The 12,068-nt window shown below is 38.2% G+C and overlaps 1 long non-coding RNA gene across 1 annotated transcript; it reads right to left on the bottom strand.

Moving 5' to 3' along the window:
- Nucleotides 1-1,166: 1,166 nt before the first annotated feature.
- Nucleotides 1,167-3,550, bottom strand: LOC141642888 (uncharacterized). The gene is made up of 2 exons (XR_012543507.1): nucleotides 3,489-3,550; nucleotides 1,167-1,408 (listed from the first exon to the last, which is right to left on the bottom strand). It is a non-coding gene; the product is annotated as an uncharacterized LOC141642888 (long non-coding RNA).
- Between the last annotated feature and the right edge of the window lie 8,518 nt (nucleotides 3,551-12,068).

Genomic DNA, 12,068 nt, shown 5'->3' with positions numbered 1-12,068 from the left:
TCAGGGCGTCCCTTCTCATGTGTGCCACTATTTCTTCTGGGGAAGAGGGGGAGGGCACGGTTAATTTTCCCAAGGCATGTCGATGCTCAAAAGACGTTGCGATCAGTTGCCAAATTGAGATTTCGGCTTTTGCTTTCTGAAGATGTTTCAGGATTGAGTTCTCAGGAGCCTTTGGTTGAGCGTCCACCTCTAGGACGACTTGGTCATTCGTTGTTGGAACGACCGTTGGATTGTTCGGGTTCTGGTAGGGACGTCCGGACCGGGTAAGATGTCTGATTTCTTTCGCTCGTTTCTCCTTCCCTGGGATGATATAGACATCCTCAACATCATCTCTCCATATGCCATTAATTTCGGAGTCTCGAGGATACCTTGGAGGGGTATTCCTCGGTGGGTAGTTCTTGAGGAGGATATTTTTGTGAGGATGGTTTTTGTGAGGGTGATTTTTATGGGGGTAGTTATTTTGAGGGTGATTTTCGTGAGGTCTATGCCAGAATGGTCGCGGGAGCAATCCATCCTGGGGTGGGTAGTTTTGAATGCTTGGGGAATTCTCCCTCGGGCGCGATGGTGGAGGATTGAAAATGAGTCGACGGTAGGCGTCATCGAGTCGGGTGATTCTCTCAGAGAGGTTGGCTATGGCCTCCTCAACTTGTTGAAACATAGTGAGCATAGTGGCAGCACTAAACACAAACACTCCGTCTGAAGGATCCTTCTCCAAAGCATTCACCTCGTCGTCAATTGGCAGGATGAGGTGAGAGGAGTCTAGGGTCGGCTCATCGTCAGAGATGGCGTGGATTCCCAGAGGATTCGTCTCGTTGTTTGGCTTAGTTGGTGGGGGTAATGGCAAATCTCCTTTCTCAATCATATCTTGAATGAGGTGCTTGAGTTTGAAGCAAGTTTCGGTGTCATGCCTTTTCCATCGATGATACTGACAGTAGGCGCTGGGGTTCCAGAATCGGGACTTCTTGGCATCGGTCGGATCCGGGGTGGGTCCGATCGGTTGCAACTTCCCCTGGTCCATGAGCCTTTTCAGGGCATTTGCATAAGTCGACCCTATGTTGGTAAACACTCTCTAGGGGCGCTCGGTTCTCTTAGCAGATGGTTCGACGAGGTTAACTGTGACACCCCGCGATAAAGCGGAAAATATAACTTATAAGTTCAAGCGGAAATTAGGAAAATTTTGAAACTTTTAATGTTTAAAGTGCGGGTTCACTATAATCTAATACCCAAATAAAGAATGCGGAAATAAAGTTAAATTTATACAAACATGATAGTCAAAGATGAGGGAAAATATATCCCTCGAATGACGATACAATAAAAGGTGAGTCTAAGCATTCCTAATAAAACGACTACTAGTCCAAGGTGCTCGCTAGCTCACACGTCTAAACCCCACAATTGCATCTTCACAAACCTGTCATTCATGTAAACATGAAAGCCACAGTCAGTGGGGAGTAACTCAAGGATCCTCCCAGCCACATTATGTTAAAATAAGCGTAACAAATAACTCAATTAAGCAAGGCATAGAAAATGATTGTAACCAATGTGAATAGATAAATGCCATGGAATAAAACTTGTCAATTGAATAGAAATGATTAAAGTGGCTAAAATTAGCTTGACATAAATTCATCCAATTATGTGAGACATTTGAATAACAAAAGACGACTAACTGTTAAATAATTGTGGACACGCATCCCAAGTAAAAATGACATATGCAACCATCCATAATGCAAGACATTTACCACTCTTAGACTATAATTTCCCCGGGTAGGACTACGATAATAATACGGTCCTAGTCTAAATTTGCAGATTCTCGGGTGTACATCCCGATTCGACGTGCGCCAGCACAGCACGCACCCAAGACTCGACTACTAATGGAGACCGAGTACCCCAATCGCCAGAATAGCACGAAAGTGGCGGAAAGACTAAGATAAAGCTCACTTGCCAGAACAGCACAAGTGGCCAAAAACCGTACTTGCCAGAACAGCACAAGTAGGTCAAACCCGTACTTGCCAGAACAGCACAAGTAGGGCGTAAATGTATGTCAAACATATACGATGGTATTATGGCATTTCTATAAGAATACGACTCCTTACCAGTAATTATATAAAATAAATCATTCATGCTTGAGATAAGATAAGTAAATGAAAATAACCAAGTTATAACTCGTAAATGTATTATACTACATTATTTCATACTTTTATAATGTGAGTAATCGTTTTATCTCATATTTACATGTTACTTGAATAAAATATAATAAATGATAAATAGCGAAATTAACCACGTAAAGTACGAGATAAAATGTAAATAATCTACTTGCTCACCATTTACAAGCATGACTTATGATTTATGAATGAACTAAGAACTACTAGGCATGTCCAAGGCATACTATAACACATTAGAAAGCATAGAACAAAGGAGGAAAGGGAAAAGGAGGTTGCACAACCCGTGCTAAACACCACCGTGACTAACCCATCTCCCCACCAGACTGCAACCAAATAGCCCAGCCACCCACGACAGCCACTGCCCAGCCACGTCGTGGCCTGCCCACTGACCAGGCCTGCCATGGCCACTGCCCAGCCCAAGGTCAGTCCTACGCCAATTCCGTCTAGGCCAAATGTGCCCAACACCCACCAAGAGACGAGTCTGACACACATTTATAAAAACTTATCCAAATTGCAATATTGACATTTATATAACAAGGCAAATACACGAGCATGCTTGAGACGGAAACTAACATAGACACTTCTACATACACCAACACCCAACATAACCTGTTTGTTCACCATTAACTGACCAACAACAACTCACATTACCACCCACACGACTGCCCAAAGACATCCCCACACACCCCTCCATACGGCTGCCCAAAGCAGCCTACACACGACCATCTACACGGCTGCCCAAAACAGCCTACAAAATAGTCCATGAACAACCTGCACAAAGTGACTAAAAAACAGTCTACTTTCCCTATTAAAACAGTCCCGAAATGCGTAGTAAAGCTGTCCTAAAAACAGTCCTATTCCAGCATCAAAACCTCCATGAAACCGTTCTAAAACAAAGTTCAAACAATCTAGTTCAGCATCATTTTGAGACGGGAGTACAATACTAATAACCCATATTCATACATGTATATAAACTTGAGTCGGAAGCTAACAAATTAGGACAATTGACGCCCAAAATTCGACCAAAACAGTCCCCAAAACACAGTCCAAGAACGGCCATGTTGAAACCGTCTTAACACGAGTTTTTAAGCATGAAAAAAAAAGATAATATTCACATGTGTAAACTACCAAGTTCATACACATCTCACCATGAAGCTAAAGGTATAAACTTTCTTCAAAATTAACAAATAAATCTAGTATAAGACCGTCACATGCTACAATAATAGGAAAGTTTTATAAAGAGTGAAACTTTTATCACAAAGTAAAGCATCCAACACGAAAATTAACACACAGAACCGACTTAATGTCGAGTAATCCTATCACCGTTACCTCTTTACTCTTCAAACTTCCGACTCAAAGCTACTCCGAGATGTCCAAGTTAACATCTACACACAAAATGCACAAAATTAATGAGGAATTTCGAAATGAAAAAGGGGCGGCAGACTTGAAATGTGAAGAAAGTCAGTCCCTTTCTTACATAGAAGGAATGAGGACGGAAAGAGGAAGAGTTTGGTGCAAAATTTATCGAATTTGGTTGAGAAATGTGAGAGAAATCGGGGTTTGAAGGAGGACGATTGATGGAGATTTAGGGTGTATTGTTGCTGCTGCTGGTTTAATCGAAAAAGAGGGGAGAAGAAGAACAAGTTGGAGGTAGGGTGACGGGATAATAATAATAATAATAATAATAATAATAATAATAATAATAATAATAATAATAATAATAATAATAATAATAATAATAATAATAATAATAATAATAATAATAATAATAATAATAATAATAATAATAATAATAATAATAATAATAATAATAATAATAATAATAATAATAATAATAATAATAATAATAATAATAATAATAATAATAATAATAATAATAATAATAATAATAATAATAATAATAATAATAATAATAATAATAATAATAATAATAATAATAATAATAATAATAATAATAATAATAATAATAATAATAATAATAATAATAATAATAATAATAATAATAATAATAATAATAATAATAATAATAATAATAATAATAATAATAATAATAATAATAATAATAATAATAATAATAATAATAATAATAATAATAATAATAATAATAATAATAATAATAATAATAATAATAATAATAATAATAATAATAATAATAATAATAATAATAATAATAATAATAATAATAATAATAATAATAATAATAATAATAATAATAATAATAATAATAATAATAATAATAATAATAATAATAATAATAATAATAATAATAATAATAATAATAATAATAATAATAATAATAATAATACAAGAGTCGGTGCCCGGCTCTTTCCCGTTGGGTGGAGTTTTGTTATTCCAGCCCGGCCCGCCTTTTTTATGGTGAGCATTGTTTGTGGTCTTGTCAGGGTGTTCAGCAGGGTGATCCGTTGGGGCCTTTGCTTTTCGCGTTGGTTTTGCATCCCTTGGTTTGCAAGATCCGGGACACTTTTGACCTCACTTTGCAGGCATGGTACTTAGATGATGGCACCATTGTGGGAGATACTTTGGAGGTGGGGAAGGTGTTGGACTTGATTAGGTTGGATGGCCCTCGTTTTGGTTTACACCTAAATGTCTCCAAGACGGAGGTCTTTTGGCCTGTTGAGGATCCACGGAGCCGGCTTCCGGGGGTTTTCCCCACTTCTATTTCTCGACCATTGCGCGGTGTTACAGTTTTGGGAGGACCTGTCAGTACTTGTCCTGGTTTTAGCAGTGAGATTGTGGCGACGAGAGTAACTAAGACCATTGAGCTGATGGACTTGGTTGCGAGGATTGAGGACCCGCAGTGTGAGTTGCTTCTTCTTCGAGCTTGTACTGGTATATCTAAGCTTTACTTCTCTCTTCGTACTTGCTCCCCTAGTGTTTTTGGGTCTGTCCATCTTCCTTTTGATGTCGCTCTGCGTTCTAGCTTGGAACGTATTGTCACTGCGTCGGGCGGGTTTTGGGGATTGGCGGTGGCGCCTTGCTACATTCCCTTTTCATCTGGGTGGCCTTGGTGTTTATGCGGTCGGAGATGTTTTGTTCTATGCTTTTATTGCGTCCCGCTTGCGTCTTTGGTTTTGCGAGGCTAAGCTCCTCGGCCCTTCTCGTGTTGTAGGCTGGCCCCGCTTTTGATGATGCCGCACGGTGTTTACCGCAACTACGGGTTCGATATATTAGGTCGCCCTAGTGAAATTGTCGCCCCCAAACTTATGAAGAAATTGGCGGACATTTATTTCACGACGGTTGCTCACGCCTCGAGTCTGTTTTTTTCTTTGACACCTCGCCGGATCGCTCTTTGGCGATCTCGGCGGGGTTCTCACTCCTCCGATTGGTTGCGTGCGGTTCTATCTCGGGGTTGGGGCGGACTATGAACGGGAGGACTTACCGTAGTGTCTTTGGGGTATCGTCCAGGTGTTCCGTTATTCTCGGTATCTAGGCCCTGTCCGCTTGCTCTCGGGTTTTTGCCGGGGATGTTTTTGGGGACCACGCTGTTTCTTGTCTTGCATCTTGTGGGCGTTAAACATCGGCATAACCTTGTCAAGGGACACTCTCTTCGACATCTGCTATAGATCCGGTATTTCTGCGGGGAAGGAGGTTGATATCGGTTTGGTTGATGGGCATGGTGGCTCTCTTCGTCCTGCGGATTTATTGCTTTATTCTTGGGACGGGGGCGTGATGTGTGCGTCGACCTGACAGGTTCTTCACCTTTGACTCGGGCCCGGGTTGGCGATTTTGTGCGGGCGGGTTGTCGGCCCAATCTTTGCTCGGCGAAAGTGTGCTAAGTATGGGGATTTGTGCGCGGTAGCGGGTTATGGTTTCCTACCTTTCTCTTTCTCTTCACTCGGGGAGTTGAGTTCGGATGTTGTTGCCTTGCTCAAGCGGATTCAGAAATTCTCGGTATCTCGGGATTTGGGGCTCGGGTAGCCGCTACATTTTTACTCGTATTAGCTTTACTATTGCTAAGGGTGTGGGAGCCCAGATTGTCTCTCGGCTCCCCACCAATTTCATGTAAACATTTTTTTTTTATTATAATGAAAGCTGTGCGCATTTTATAATAATATAATAATAATAATAATAATAATAATAATAATAATAATAATAATAATAATAATAATAATAATAATAATAATAATAATAATAATAATAATAATAATAATAATAATAATAATAATAATAATAATAATAATAATAATAATAATAATAATAATAATAATAATAATAATAATAATAATAATAATAATAATAATAATAATAATAATAATAATAATAATAATAATAACAATAACAATAACAATAACAATAACAATAACAATAATAATAATAAAAAGGGTTTAGTCTTTGCCCATTAGTCTTTGCCCATTAACTTTCAACACTTTATCCGTCGTCGGATCACGTACCTCAACTGCACCATGAGGATAAACATTAGTAATTATAAGTGGACCGATCCAACGGGATTTTAACTTACCTGGAAATAGACGAAATCGAGATTGGAATAAAAGGACTTTTTGACCAACTTTAAATTCCGTCTCAATATCATCTTGTCATGCCAAGCTTTCGTTCTTTCTTTGTAAGTAGTTGCATTCTCATATGATTCAAGTTGGAGCTCTTCCAACTCTTGTAATTGCAACTTCTTATGCAACCCCACATCATCCAAGCTCATATTAAAGCTTTTTATCGCCCAATTTGCTTTATGCTCCAATTCTACAGGTAAATGACACGCTTTCCCAAACACAAGTTGATAAGGTGACATACCAATTGGGGTTTTATAGGCCGTTCGATATGCCCATAATGCATAATATAATCTCAAGCTCCAATCCTTCCGATTAGGATTCACCGTCTTCTCAAGAATAGATTTAACTTCTCTATTGGACACTTCAGCTTGTCCATTTGTTTGCGGATGATATGCCGTAGAAACTTTATGACTAACACAATACTTTTTCAACAAAGCACCAATTGTCTTGTTGGCAGAATTCCCCGTCATCAGGTTCCAGAACCAACCCTGGGGAGGTGGTAAATTGCGTTGTGTGTGGTTGTAATCGAACAGATTGCGGGGAGATCTTTTCCGTGCAAGGAAGTGTACCGGATGGGTCCAACTACGGTGGCAGACGAAGAAGATGCATTGGAGTTTTTTGAAAAGTTTTTCTGAATAAAGGAAAAGGTTTTTGAAAAAGTGATTTGAGAATTTTCTTGTAGAATAAGATATTCTGGAAAACGTTTTTCACTATAAAATAAAAGAGGCTTAATAAAAGAATCCAAGAAAATCTAATGCGTATTACGAGGAGATGTCGTTTAGGTTGCCGTGTTTTTTAAGCGGTGCGATGAAGGACACTTGTTTAGAGACGTGTAGCAAGTGGATACGAATCGTGTCTGACACAACTAGGGTTATTTGGGGTATTTCTTTGGCCTCGCTTATTTAAGGGTGGTCATTTTTTCCATTTTCAATATCCCCAAAATATTTCCTTGAAGGAACCCCTAAAAACCTTTTTATTTCCTTTATCATGGAGATGTTCTCAGTGGAGGAAATGATTTCTTTTTCTCGTCAACAAACGTAAATGCAGCCTTAATGCAATTTAAAGCTGAAGAGGCAAATGGGGTCCTAAAAAAGGACATTCATGCTTATTCAAATATGTATTTCAAAGAGGTCTATAAAAGGACAGCTTTCATTGAGTTAGCCGAAAAGGCGAAGGAAGGAGCGAAGCCTTCGGATGAGGATCAGTCGTTCCACGAAATATGTAATGTGGAGGATGTTTTGAGGAAGATCCTGGTTTGTGCGAGCAGTCGTACAAGATATAGCATGATCATGGTTTGCCGCACTTGGGCAATATGGTTGTTGTCGTCTAGCCCTGGGAACCTGAAGCGTGAGTATAAAAGGCAGCTTCAATGGGGAGTTAAGTGGCCCCCAAATGGGTCAATTATCACGGCTTATTTGGGTACCAGACCCGTCCCCTCAGAGGTTTTGAGAAGGACAAGCTTGCTGGCTTATTTAGTGGAAGGGTTATATGATCCAAGCACACTTTACAACCTTAACCCTGTTGGGTTAATAGCGCCGCTTGAGTTTGAGTGAAACCAGCAAGGGAATGATGTCAACGATTTTCCAGAAGAAATTGAAGTGGACAGCGATGATGAGGAGTATGTCCCTGAGTACGGCAGTGATGAGAACGAGATTCTGAGACAAGAAGATGTATAAATGTGTCCGGTGGCCGGGATAATGGTAGCAATGTGAACTGTTCTTTAACAGTAGACGTATTACTTTGCAGTTGGTGTGATAGGGTAATGCTTTTATCCACAATATTTCAGATTTTGTGTGACAAGGATATTTGGTCACATTTTATTTTCATCTCCATGCTGCAATCATAAATTGTAGCATTATTTTGTAAATGTTAAATATTACGGAATGATAATAATAAGTTATCAGCTTCTTTAAGTTGTTTCACGTTCTTTGAAATGAAAATTCAACATATTAGATATAACTCTAATAAATCTTCCATCGAGTAGCTTTGGTTGAAATTCACAAAATAGATTCATAAGTCCATAAGAGGATTGAGAATAGTGAATGAGATAACCGAGCGCTGAAAAAATGAGTGAATAATATGGATCAGCGTTGTGTGCTTCAGAAGTCCTTAAAATAAAAAGGCGAAATTTGGATTTAATCCATGGAAATTATTGTTGCCCACTTATGTGTCTCTTCGAATATGGTGAGACAGTTGGGGATTGATTTGACCTATTGGTGAACGTGGCAGATTGGGCATATAAACTGCCGCCTAAGGATAATCATTACCCTTGGGAAAGGGAAAGAGGGTTAATTATTTTAACTTCTTTACAAAGATAATTTGTGGAAACGAGATGTTTCTTATTTTCTTTCAATATTTAAAAGGGGACTGTTCCTTTGTCTTCCTTATTTCGTATTTCAAAATACAAAATTTTTGGAAAAAGTCTTTAAAAGTTTTTCTCTCTCTTATTAAGGATGGGATTTGTGTCCATGAGGGTTGACATTGAACCGCAATGTCAATATAATTGAATTAAGGCCTCGAATAGGGCTGGATGTGCCATAGACCTTTTAAAGGAGAGACTACCGTTTCTCAATGCTTCGGGCAAAATTGAGAGAACAACACATGGGCCTTGTTTGAATGAGGCTTTAGGGCAGAGAAGAATCATGAAGGGGGTCTTCAAAAGACTTCCGCTTCAATCAAAAGGGGCAGTAATCAGGACATGCCGGCGTTGGGCTTGGTTATTTACATATGACCCCGACAGTCTAGGGATTAAAGTGTGCATATGAGTTGAGTTTAACTCATAGACCACATCCTGAGCAGCCATGGAGGATGGTAACCACGAGGAATGGAGTATAAGTAACCGTAAATTGCGGTTGTCTAGGTTTCTCAAATTTTGAGGAAAGGAAGCTCTTTCACGAAGAATTCTGGGATAAGGCACCAGCAGGAGACAGTGAATCGACTCCAATTGTAATTGAGAGTTTTGATGAAGATGATAATGAAGTACAGCAATCAATTTCAAAAGATTGGTCGACTTCAAAAAGTCAAGAACTATAAAACCCTAGCGCTGAAGGTGCCTATGGAAGTTAATAAATTTAACCTAGACGGAATATATGCGTCAATAATATAGATTCCTTCATTTAATGTAATGATTGAAAATCGTCTATTATTCCGAAAAGTTCTTTGGAAACCTAATCAGTCGAAGAAATCGAAAAGAACGGGATGTGAAGAAGTGGAGCAGTTGTTCACAATGCAAAACGTTAATAACGGCTGAGTTCCTCAAAGTATTATAAATACGATACTTTTTGGATGAGTAGTTCATTCTTCTTTTCTTCTCTTCAGGTATTAACTGATAAGAATTATGACAAATCCTTCAAGAAAGCGTGCAAGAGATCTGTTTGAAAAGGATAGTCGAAGCCTTGCCAGAATGACGAAGGGTCAAGTCCTTTGTTCTTAATAGGGTCAGATGAATCTATGATGATTCTGTAGATTTTTCTTAAACTGGAATGGAAGAATCTGGTGATTTGCTCTGGGGTTTGTAGAGCATGGTATCGGTGGAAAAAGCACTGGAATTTTTGGCATAATAAGCCTAAGGTAAGGCGCATAACCTGAGAAGTTTTCAGCCTCCAAAGATTTCCCTTTTGAATTAAAACCTTCGAACGTTGGGGGGGAGGGGCTATTTGTTGGCGCCTAATTTAGTTAGAGTACTAAATTTATTATTTTAAGTGAATGTGGGCCTGAGAACTGAAAAATAAAGTTATTGGGCCTAATGTCAAGTCAGTCCAAGATTGAAGATAAACGAAGTCCAAGAAGTCCAAAAGGCAGAACGGTGGGCTAAAGAGGGTTATAAGCGCCCATATGAAACTTAAAGAAGACTCGGCGGTTTACTAACCGCCTCCCACTAAGGAGTAGTTTCCAAGAAGCCGGATGACGCATATATAAGGAGGCATTTCATTCAAGCAAACAACAACTACTACTACAACTTAGTCTATCTTTAGATTAGTCTATGGTACTCGGACTCGGGTACGCTGTATGGATACGGGTACGAATCCTTGTATCCGACACTTGAAATTATAATATCAAGGACACGGGGACACGAATAACTAGCGGATACGGTAACTTTTGGACACGGTCAACGTACCCGATTTTCATATTTGGACACGGTCAACCTACATCCATTCATGTATTTAGATTTTTTTTTTATTAAAAATGTGTGTTATTCGATAATTTTTAAATAATTAAAGGATAAACCTAAAAATCACCTACACATCCTTTAATTGGTTACCCATTAGGCCCACCACTTAAAATAACCAGTGTACACCATCAAGTGAGAAGGAGTAAGAAGATAAAAGAAATTATTTTAATATTCACAACTCTCCATAAAGAGATAAAACAACCCCACCACTTGCTTCTTTAATTACTCTGTTAGACTTTTCTTGACAAACTTCATCTCTCTACTTTTAATGGTCTTCTTTTTCTGCAACTTTTTTTAATGGCTTCCCAAGCAAATTCTTCCTCTTCTCTTTAATAAATATCCGGTGAACTAGATGTTTCTTTCGAATCCGCCACCAGGTAAGACTGTTTCTATGGTTTGTTGACACTGAAGTGTCCATATTTCAAGTTGTCGTCCGGACACGAATTCCGTGTCCGTATCCGGGTCGGGTCGTACGGACACGGGTACTCCGGGCAAATGGGCGAGTCCGAGTATCATAGAGATTAGTCTCTTAGGCGTAACATAGATTAGCATTAGAAGTAGAAGTAGCACGGCGAGCACATCCGATCATGGAGGTAATCAGCTATCTATCCCTTAGTTTGTAATTTAGCATCCACAAGTACTCTTGTGAAGACTCTATTTGATGTTGTGTTATTGGAATCTTCTTAGTATATAAGTATCGTTGGGAATTTCTGTGTTTAAGTGTGAGAATTATATCATTCATTGTTGAGCGCTAAATTATTATAAGTAATTTAACGTTGTTTATTAGATTACGCATCTACAATCGTGGCTCAAACCCTTGCATTCAAGGGTAGATCGCAAAGCGGGAAAGTGGTAATTAGGCCCCTTAACTCTGTTCAATTGTGAAATTAGGCCCCATAAGTTTTATTTGGAGCAATCAAACCCCTTAAGTTTCACCAAAAGTGAAATTCAACCCCATTTTCATAATTTTCACCAAATTCTTATATTCATATCACTTTTAATATAATTTATCAAATATAAAAAATTTTTTTATAATTTTAGAACTTTTATATTTATATTAAATATTGAGAATTATTTTATTTTGAATTTTATAATATATAGATAATTTATTATATATGTATGAATGTTATTAAATTATAAACAATTTACTAAATATGTATGTAAAAGTGTTCTTCAATGATTAATAAATTATGTAAAAATTCGTAAAGTTGC

This window comes from Silene latifolia, chromosome 2 (assembly GCF_048544455.1).
Source record: "Silene latifolia isolate original U9 population chromosome 2, ASM4854445v1, whole genome shotgun sequence".
Lineage (NCBI taxonomy): Eukaryota > Viridiplantae > Streptophyta > Magnoliopsida > Caryophyllales > Caryophyllaceae > Silene > Silene latifolia.
This window is presented reverse-complemented; position numbering and strand designations above follow the sequence as displayed.